Genomic DNA, 10,686 nt, shown 5'->3' on the forward strand with positions numbered 1-10,686 from the left:
ATGAATTCCATTGAATACCATTGATTCCGTTAACGAAATGAATACCATTGAACGCCAAACTAGGAATTAGAAATTTCCATATTGAATTCCATTGAATTCCGTCTATTCTGACAATAAAATGAATACCATTGAATGCCAGGATAGGGATTGAAAGGTGTCCGTGTTGAACTCTGTGGCGGTACGCGCCAACAATAGTACACGCCCGCGCGGTATCTGCATTACCGGCAATTCGCGTCGATGCCGCTAGGCGTCGCATCGCCGGGGCATCTTCTCGAGTTCAAAGTTTCGTCTCGACCGCTATGTAAAGGGATCCCCTACGGTGCCTGACAGATTTTATAAATCTCATTTTCGGGCCAATTGCCCGTCGGCAGTAGTGCGTGTAATGCCCTTAGGCATACACAAAAGCTCACCGACGAACAACGGCGCTTGGTCGCCCAACGGAGGCGCGAGACGTTTCCTAAACCATCTAATGCCATGCAATTCCATAACCTTTACGGATTCCATAGGATTGAATGGATTTTAAAATTTCTTTCTTGTTTCCATGGGATTGGACCATCTCATTTCGAATCCCATTTAATTTCATCTAATTCCGCCAAAAAAGGGATTCAAAGGTATTAAAAAATTTTAATATCTTTTAATCCTTTTGCGTTTGCTGGGTCATTACTGTCGCAAATTAAAACTTAATTCTAAATGTAAGAACGCTATCTATCTGTATCACATAAGTTTCGCGTGGTAAGAACTTAAATTTGTTTTAATTTACCACGCGAAACTTATGTGATACAGATAGATAGCGTTCTTACATTTAGAATTAAGTTTTAATTTGCGACAGTAATGACATAACGATTGCGTGATGTGCGTACTACGAAATTTTCATAATATGTCATTTTGTCTCCGCTAATTTCTTTTTCCCACACTAAGGATGGCCCGATATTGGCCGAAACGTCTGTAAATTACTTACTTGATTAAAGAACCTAACATGAATATCTTGTTACGACTTGATGCCCTTTTATATACAATTGTTTATATATTAGAGCCTTTTAAGAATTTTATAATAAAAATTGCAATATTTTAAAAATTTATACAGATATATGAATATTTACCAAATAAAAGAAAGTATTTGAGTTTCAGCTGATATAGGAGTACTACCTCCGTATGTATTATCAGTTAGGTATGGCTGAGATTGCTCATAATCATTAAGGGGATGCTGGAGCCGTCTGTATAACCGACAAAATTACCATTTTCTATGTTATCGACTATATCTGTCTTTGTATAAACAAAGATATAGACAAGGATAGCACACGCTACATTGCACGCACACATACACACGATGCACATCAACATTATACTTTTATATTACGCTTCCAAATCTTGATTTCAAGGGTTTATCGATGTTTTTCTTGTTGTGCAATTCAGGGGAACTTGTTTTCGCGTTCGTATATGGTATATCTCTTATATGAAATACATCTTGTGACGAGCTGACAGCTCGCCGCAACTCGAGACGCCATATTGGGATAAAAGTAGGATAAGGACATCTGTACTTCTGTAATTTTTTCTCGTTTTTTATATAAAATCGGAGTTCCCCCGAATCATTAATGTATGTACTGCAATTCTGGAGAAGGATTTTTAATTCTGTCAAATTAATACGACGCTACGTGCCGACAAAAAATGCCGGTAAACAGACGGCTCCAGCATCCCCTTAATAATTTCATAAACTGTAGTTCGATTTAAACGAAATCTTTCCTTAAACTTGAAAAAGAATTGAATTCAATTTCTTTATTAAAAATATGCGGAGTTTCAACTTACCTGTTTGTCAGACATTTCATGAATTACATTTTTTATATAATTTCTTATTTTTGGAATAGAGTTGCGTATATATGATAGCAAAATTTAATTCTTATCCTCCTCGCTGCTACTACTTGTAGACAATAATATTCTAATAATTAATCCTTAAATGCCACACCTTTCAAGAATCTCGTAAATGACACATGGGGTTTGAAAGACCCCAGCATGAAAAATGTCTCCTTACTCATTGATTTTTTGATATTTATAGTTATAAAAATTTTTTTCAATGTTGTTCAAGGCTTAGAAAAGAGAATAAAATGCTTATATTGTTAAAATTTCAATTTTAACATAGAATAAAAAATTAAGTAAACTGAGTACTGCTAAGTGTACAACCGAGTAGGTCAATCACTCAACTATCATCAGTGGGAGCATGAGCTCTATTTTTGGGGGGACCATTTAAAAATATATCATTGTAAAGGGTCTGGGGTCCGCTGGACCCCGGGTGGCATTTAAGGGTTAAGACACCTATTTTACTGGCATTATCCATTTTACAATTTTACCTAAGAGTAAAAACACACATAATAATTATACGAATTTAAATTGCTTATTTTATAATAACATTTTATTTATTTATTTAAGTTTTTAAACATTTCAAGATTTTTAAACGTTAAAATGTTAATATATCACTGCACAACTATTATACAATATATATTAGGTTTAAAACTGCAAACAATTTTATTGTTATAGAGTTTATTAAAATAATATAATATAATATTGTATATCATATCATATAAATACACATAAAGCACGAACATAACCTATTTCAATTTGCACTGGCTCTTTCCACCGTCTCGGAAGACGGAGGAGCAAAAGTCGCACTCAGTGCAATTTTTTGCACCAATTTTGCCAGCAGAACATTAAACACTGAAAATATGTGAACTGATTACAGTGGAACAATAAAATTGCATTTAGTGTGCACCTGCAGTGTTGCATTAGTTTTCCCAGTAGAAAACGCTATCAATGTCCATTGTCCACTTTATATTCAATGTCCATTCCTATCACATATTTCTCAAATTCAGACTTCTTTCATTTAAATTCTATTCTTCAAATTCAGATTCTGTTTTTATTATTTACTTATCAAAGGGTCCCACTCTTATCACAACTCTGGCGGAAAAAATTGCTATAAATAACTACAAAATTTAACTAGAAATAGAAATTTGTACATTTTTGTTGAAATATTTAATTTTTTGTAGAAATGGTTTTTTTTTAGAAATATCTACGAAATAGTACCACAAATTACAATGTTCTCAAATCAAGAAATTATTGCAAGTAGTATTTTATGAAAAACTACAATTTATATAAAATAGTACAAAGATCTACAAAGGGCATAGGGGAATAAGCATGTAAAAATTGCCCCCGCAAGTATGAAGTTGATATTGGCGTCGTAAGTTAGTACCCATGTGACCTTGAACTCCTGCAAATATTAACCTTGAAATTATATTTTTGAAGAAGTTATGGAGGAAGAAAGAAAAAAAATTTCTTTCTCGAAAACGGCTCGACCAATTTTTATGAAAAAAATATATGTTGTAGGTATCAATAATGGTGTTTAGAAGAAAATATTTTGTAACTTTTTAACAAATAATAAAGCTAAAAAAATTTTTTGAATTTTTTAAACAACTTTTTAAACAACTTTTTTTTGTGTTTTTTTAGAGTGACATCTTTAATTTTTTTTGCAAAAACATTGTACTAGTATCTATTTTAACATATAATTTTCTTAGATTTTAAAAAAATATAGTTTTGGAGTAAAAAAATGAAAATCATGATCGTGTCACCTGATGCTCAAAGTAACGCCTTGTAGCGCCAGTCAAGGCATAAAGGCGCTTTGTTATTGAATGGCATATTTTGTTAGAAAAGCTTTGGCTTATTATTTATTACTCATTTATCACATTTTTTTAAGGCTTTAATTACAATTTTTTAATTATTTTATATATGTTTTAAATGTTTATTCAATAATGGATATTTTTCTGTTGAATATAATATTTATTTGACGGAGCAACATCTGGAATCTGAAAGTAATGCAAAATTTTAATTCATAGAAACTGCAAAAATCGCATCTCATAATTATAAATGCTAACATACCAGATTTTTCATAATATTTGTGTAATATTAGATAATATTTAATATTGCTAAAAATTAAAACATTTTAATGAATATTATTAAATTTTAATTTTTAATAATTGTTATTTTTAATATTAGTATTACATACAATATTAAGAAAATAATATTGATATTATCTTTTTATCTCTTTCTTCTTCAAAACTGCTCCATGCTACTCTGCACTGTATGAATTTCCACTGATAAAGAATGACGTAACACTATAACATAATACAAAAACTGTAATTATTATTTATATCTAATTATACAAGGTGAGTTTTATTTTGTATGCCAATTATCTTCACTAATTATCTCATAAAGTATTGGTTTATTGGAAAAATGTTTCAGATAAAAGGGTTTATAGAGGAATAATAGATAATCTTATTAGATTTTGATTCTGGAACCCATGTTGAGCCCAGTAGGGTCCAAGTCAAATTTTTTAAATAAAAACTTCTTTTTTTTATTACATTATTTTTTTCTACTAATTAATATAAACAACTTTTGTTTAAAACATTTTTTATTTGCCTTATACTTTTTGAGATATTCAAGAAAAATTTGGAAATTTTTTAAATATTTAGCTTATATCTTGATAAATGCTTGTCGGAGGGAAAAATGATACAAGATTTTTTGACTTGATATGGTCTCAAGAATGTGCTACTGCAATAATACCCTAATTTTTTTAAATATTTGTGTATACATTTTCTTGAAGCTTTCATGTGTACACAATTATTTAAAGAAATTAGAATACTATTGCAACAGTATATTCTTGAAACCAAATCAAGTCAAAAAGTCCTGTACCATTTTTCACTCCGACGAACATTTATTGACAAACATCTATTGTAAGCTAAATATTGAAAAAAAATACCAAGTTTTCCTTGAATATCTCAAAAAGTATAAGGCAAATAAAAAAATGTTTCAGACAAAAGTTGTTCATATTAATTAGTAGAAAAAGATGACACCATAAAAAGGGGGTTTCTATTTAAATAATTTGACTTGGATCCTATTAGGCTTAACACAGGTCCCGGACTCAAAATCTAATAAAATTGTCTATTGGTCCTCCTTGAACTCTCCAACTTTTATCTGAAACATTTTTCCAATAAATCAATACTTTCTGAGATAATTATAGCGGAGATGATTGGCACACAAAATAAAAATCACCTTGTTTATTTCATACATAATTACATATTAAAACATAAGAATACGGGGTTAAGTATGACGTGTTCCGATATTCACTGTCTATACTAAAAATCTATGGTTAATGTTATACATACACTTTAGATTTTCAGTACTGGATATTAAAATATTGGAACGCAGTTTATACCAAGTTTAAATTTTTCTTACTTATGTGTCTAATAAATAAAGCTGTCGCTCAGAAGAGTTTGATAGAAATCAAACTGCTTGGTGCTGCTCTGCGTGAACTTCCACTGATGGAAAGCAACGTAACACTGCAACATAATACAAAAACAGTAATTATTATTTACATCTAATTATATATTTTAAACATAAAAGTAGGTTAAATATGAATCTGTATTGTGATATTCACTATCTACGATGTATACTGAAAATCTGTAGTTGATGTTACACGTATACTTTGGATTTTCAGTATTGACGATTAATATTGGAAAGTATGGTTTATATCAAATTTAACTTTTTATTACTTACATATCTAATAAATAAATCTTTTGCTCTTCTATCAAACTACTTGGTGCTGCTCTGAACTGCATGAACATCCACTGATGGAAAGCAATACTGTAACATATAGCATAAGATCAATAATTATTATAAAATTATGTAAATGGTTAAATAATTATGGTTAAATCATTTAATTAATGATCGATTAAACTACTTTTTAAGAGATTTGGGATCGGCATATTTCTATCACGTATCTCCAACTAAGGGCTCCAGTTGGATTAAACTGTTAAAAATTTTGAGGTTAAGTTAGCATCAAGATTTAAGTATGAAGCCGTTAATAAATAATTTTATTAGAGACTCGTTCAATAAGGTTATAAAGGCAAATATATGTATTTTAAGATGGTCATTGAAATGATTTTTATGATATTAACGTGGTTTTTACAGACCATTATGCCACGTAATCTCTATTTTTGGATTTAAAGACAAATCGCCAAATATATATGTACAATGTACATATTAGTAATAATTATACAAAAATACTTTTAAAAATATTTGTGTGAGCAATATTTATTAAATAAAGAAAAATTACCTGAAATTAAAACGATTGTTTCTGTGCGGTGTCGTACACGTGATTGCGTGGTCCCACGGAGCCATGCAAGAGGCAGCGAGAGAAGACCGGGAATGGTGGGGGTCGGTGCTGCGACCAAGCACATAGCCACACACACTAGCGTTCTTCCCTCCACTTACGCACTCAGAAACGTTCTGTTTATCCGTGTGACAAACTCGTAATTTGAAAAGTTTAATATTGATTATATAAGAAATATAAATTTTAAATTTTATCCATTTATTTTATTATCAATTTACTTACTGGCTCTTAATTAAAAATTAATTGTATATATAATTACCTTATATTATTACAAAACAAATAACAAGTTATAAAATTAAATACCACCACTTATAAAATTTATTTTAATCACTTTTATTCCCCAAAAGTGCAAGTCAGTCTCTTTTGATTTTATCACATTTTTTTATTTAGATTTTTCTTTTTTTCAGTCCAAAATTCTTTAACTGGTATATATTATCTGTGCAATACGTATGATTGTGTGATACCTTAATAACGTCTTAATGACGTCAATAAGATGTCATTAAAATGTCATTTGACATTATTTTGCTACTTAAAGTATTATATTTCAACAATATATTGCAGCAATATTACTGTAATATTTCAATATTATTTAAAAACGTGTAATACATCAGTAATATTTCTGAAATATTTCATTGTAATACGTAATATTTCCACTATATTGCAATATTACTGCAATATTTCTGCAATATTATGTGCTGTGTGGGTATTCATTAATAGTTAATACGTATTAATTATAATATGTATATACTATTAATGTTATAATCTGAATTACACAATTCTTATACTATTAATACATATTAAGTAAGAAGTATTTAGCGCTGTCATCTACACGTTGTTATATCAATTTATTAGTTCTCTGTGTACATATTAATAATAAACGCTGAAATATTAAAGTGAGAAATTGAGGAAAAATTTAACATGAGCGTGATGGGGGAGACTCAAAAACTTAGCGTGCTCTGGGTATACTAAAATACATTCAAACTTATAAAATATACAATGTATCAAATAAAGGGCGCTTGTACAATCAACAACATGGCGGATGGTTGCCATAAAAATAAAAGGCACCGACAAAATGTACCTTAAGCGGGGCGCACACACTTCTGCACAACGCATAATGCGTAAGCATAAGAGAACTGATTGGTCTATTTTCTTATGCATATGTATATGGACCAATCAATTTTCTTATGCTTACGCATTATGCGTTGTGCAGAAGTGTGTGCTCCCCGCTTTACCTTCTTACCTATACTGTGGTTATGTACTTGGCGTATTTTTTCTTTTATAAAGACTTTTTGTAAGGATTTTACAAAACATTTGTACATATATTCCCCATTCGGCATGTAATATTTCAGAAACATTTTTGCAAAATTTCATTTGAAATATTATATCTTTCATTAATATTTTAAAAATATTTCACGACCGTTTCTACATCATTTCGGCAATGTTTCAATGTCCGCAATTATTTCAAATTCAACTATGCTGAAAGATTTCGGCAATATTTTGGTAATATTATAAAATATTTCTGAAATATATCTACGAAATATTGCAGAAACACCTCAAAGATATTTCAAATACATTTTACACTGAGAAAAATGTTTTATATTAGCAAACAAAATTTTGTTACTGATGCAAAGACTGTTAATATGTGAAAAATGAAATATTTTGTTAACGGAACAAAAAAAAATATTAAGCCATGTGCGTATAGCCACCGCGCATTTGTCCAAAGTCCGCTCTCTCAGCCGATCACCCATCCAAGTAGTATACCGGCACCTTGTTGTTTGATATCGATGATTGAACAGGGTAGTGGTGAGCCTCTAACTCTGACGCTTCTTTCTTTCTTATACTTGCTTATTTTGATGAACATAAAGCTATCGCATAACAATATTAACAATACAGATATACGAATAAATCTTTTTTGCCAGTCAACGTTGAATATTATTTTATATTAAATACTATTATCTAAGTATTTTATATTTTATATTAAAAATGCCATAATTGACAAAATTTGGAATATCAGAAAATTCTTAATAAAAGAGGAAAAAATGCAATAAAATGCAATAATTATATAATAACTAGCAGGTTACCCGGGTTTCGCCCGGGAGTCATTTTTCTTGAAACGACTTCATTTGTGTTTCAATATCCTTATTGTGGACAAACATAAGGAGTGTGTCGGGTGGTTGATTTAAAGACGGTAGTTTAACTTTTCTGTATGAATAACACATTCTAGGTGCTTAAGTTTTAAACTTTTTTACTTGACAATGATCACATATTGCATCCATTTTTCCAATTATTACACTCGGATAAAATTGGTATTCGTAATTTGAATCATAACTATAAATGCCTCTAATTTCAAATCAGACCGCATAAATGTTTTCGTGGATTAAACATGTCGTAACCGGTCTTTTTCTACTCGAGTTTCACACTATTGAGTCATTTCCGCTTTTCCGATATTCACTTACCGATCAGCGACAACATCCCTTGGTTTACCCAGGCGTTTTTTCGGGAATTTTGAGATTGCTCGCTCGCGATGTACACAGAACCTCGATTTTTCAATTAAAAAACCAAGGAATAAAATCGGTAATCACCGATTCTCACCAAATTCAATATAATAATATTCTATCCATAAAAAAAAATTAGCTTGATATCTCAAAATTTGCAGAAATCAAAACAATTACATAAATTTTTTTAGACTGAAATCGGTAACCCCTTTATTAGAAAATTCTACTCCTGTTTTATATACAATTCTTTAAAATTTGGTCAATTATTTCCCGAAAAATTGGAAAAATTTCAGATACCGGTTCCAATAAAGATCGGTAACAAAAAAGTATACAGTTTATAGCACTCCCCGGGAAATTCTACCCCTGTTTTATATACTATTCTTTATAGTACAGTCACTTTAGGATTTGACGTCGGAAAAAATGTCAGCAAGATGAATTTTGGCACAGACCTTCGTTTTTGCATAAGATTGAAGGGGGAAGAAAGTTTACCATTATACAGTGGCCGCTAAGAAAAATAATTAAGCAAATAAGGCTTAAATTCCGTTTTCTTACAAATATCTCGTTAAATATTGATTTTACAAAGAAAATACAAGAGTAGAAAATTAAAGAGTGGACAATTTTGAACAAAAAATGTTCTATAAGTTTTTTTCGTACAAGCAATACTTTTCACGTAATAAATTATGCAAGATTATACACGGCGCGGTGAACGTACGGAGCGCGCCGACAGACGTCAAGTGAATTTAAAGCGTCGCACGCGCGTACAAAAAATATCATAACTTTTGCACGAATCATCGTACAGAAATGAGCAAAAAATCGTTGAAAAGCTGAAACCTTCAGCTTTTTAATGCAATTTGTTTCGTTATTCTGCGATAATTTTTGAAAATTCTACGATGGCTTAAACAAATTGTTACATGCAGTTTTTGCCTTTTTTTATAAAATCAGTCACAAGTAGGTTCCAAATTGTAAAAAAAAAACGCCTGCAAGATATTACAGTATATACTTCATACTTTGACCCTACCAGAGGAAAAAAATTACAAAAATGTTTTTCTTTAAAATCAAGCTATTGATATTTTCAGTAATCTTCAAATTTCTTTATAAAATGTTAAAATTAAAATCGTCATAACTTTGCGAAAAATTGCGCTAGAAAAGTTTTTGAAAAAGCGATTGAAAGCTTGGAATGTCTACTTTTAGGTCTCATATCGCTATATATTTCGTCATTTTTTGATTTTTTTATTTATTTACGTAAATGTGTAAATTATCGCGAAAAACCTTAAACTGATTCTAATCATCATTGACATAATGTATCAAAAGCGTGCGACGCTTTAAATTCACTTGACGTCTGTCGGCGCGCTCCGTACATTCACCGCGCCGCGTACATTTTGCATAATTTATTACGTGAAAAGTATTGCTCGTACAAAAAAAACTTATAGAACATTTTTTGTGCAAAATTGTCCACTCTTTAATTTTCTACTTTTGTATTTTTTTTGTAAAATCGATATTTAACGAGATATTTGCAAGAAAACGGAATTTGAGCCCTATTTGTTTAATTATTTTTCTTAGCGGCCACTGTATAATGGTAAACTTTTTCCCCCTTCAATCTTATGCAAAAACGAAGATCTGTGCCAAAATTCACCTTGCTGACATTTTTTCCGAGGTTTCGCTTGATTTTTGTCTAAAGTGACTGTACTATTAAGATTCGGTCAATTATTTCCCGAAAAATTGGAAACATTTCGGATACCGGTTCCAAAAAAAATCGGTAACAAAAAATTATACACTTTATGGCACTCCCCGAGAAATTCTATCCTTGTTTTATATGTAATTTTTTAAAATTGGGTCAATTATTTCTTGAAAAATTGAAGAAATTAGAAAAACCGTTTTCCAAAAGATCGGTAACAAAGAACTATACACCCTATACCACTCCCCGGGAAATTCTACCCTACTTCATATACAATACTTTCAAAATCGGTCCAATAATTT

This window comes from Temnothorax curvispinosus, unplaced genomic scaffold (assembly GCF_003070985.1).
Source record: "Temnothorax curvispinosus isolate PA1 unplaced genomic scaffold, ASM307098v1 QBEX01013793.1, whole genome shotgun sequence".
Taxonomy (NCBI): domain Eukaryota; kingdom Metazoa; phylum Arthropoda; class Insecta; order Hymenoptera; family Formicidae; genus Temnothorax; species Temnothorax curvispinosus.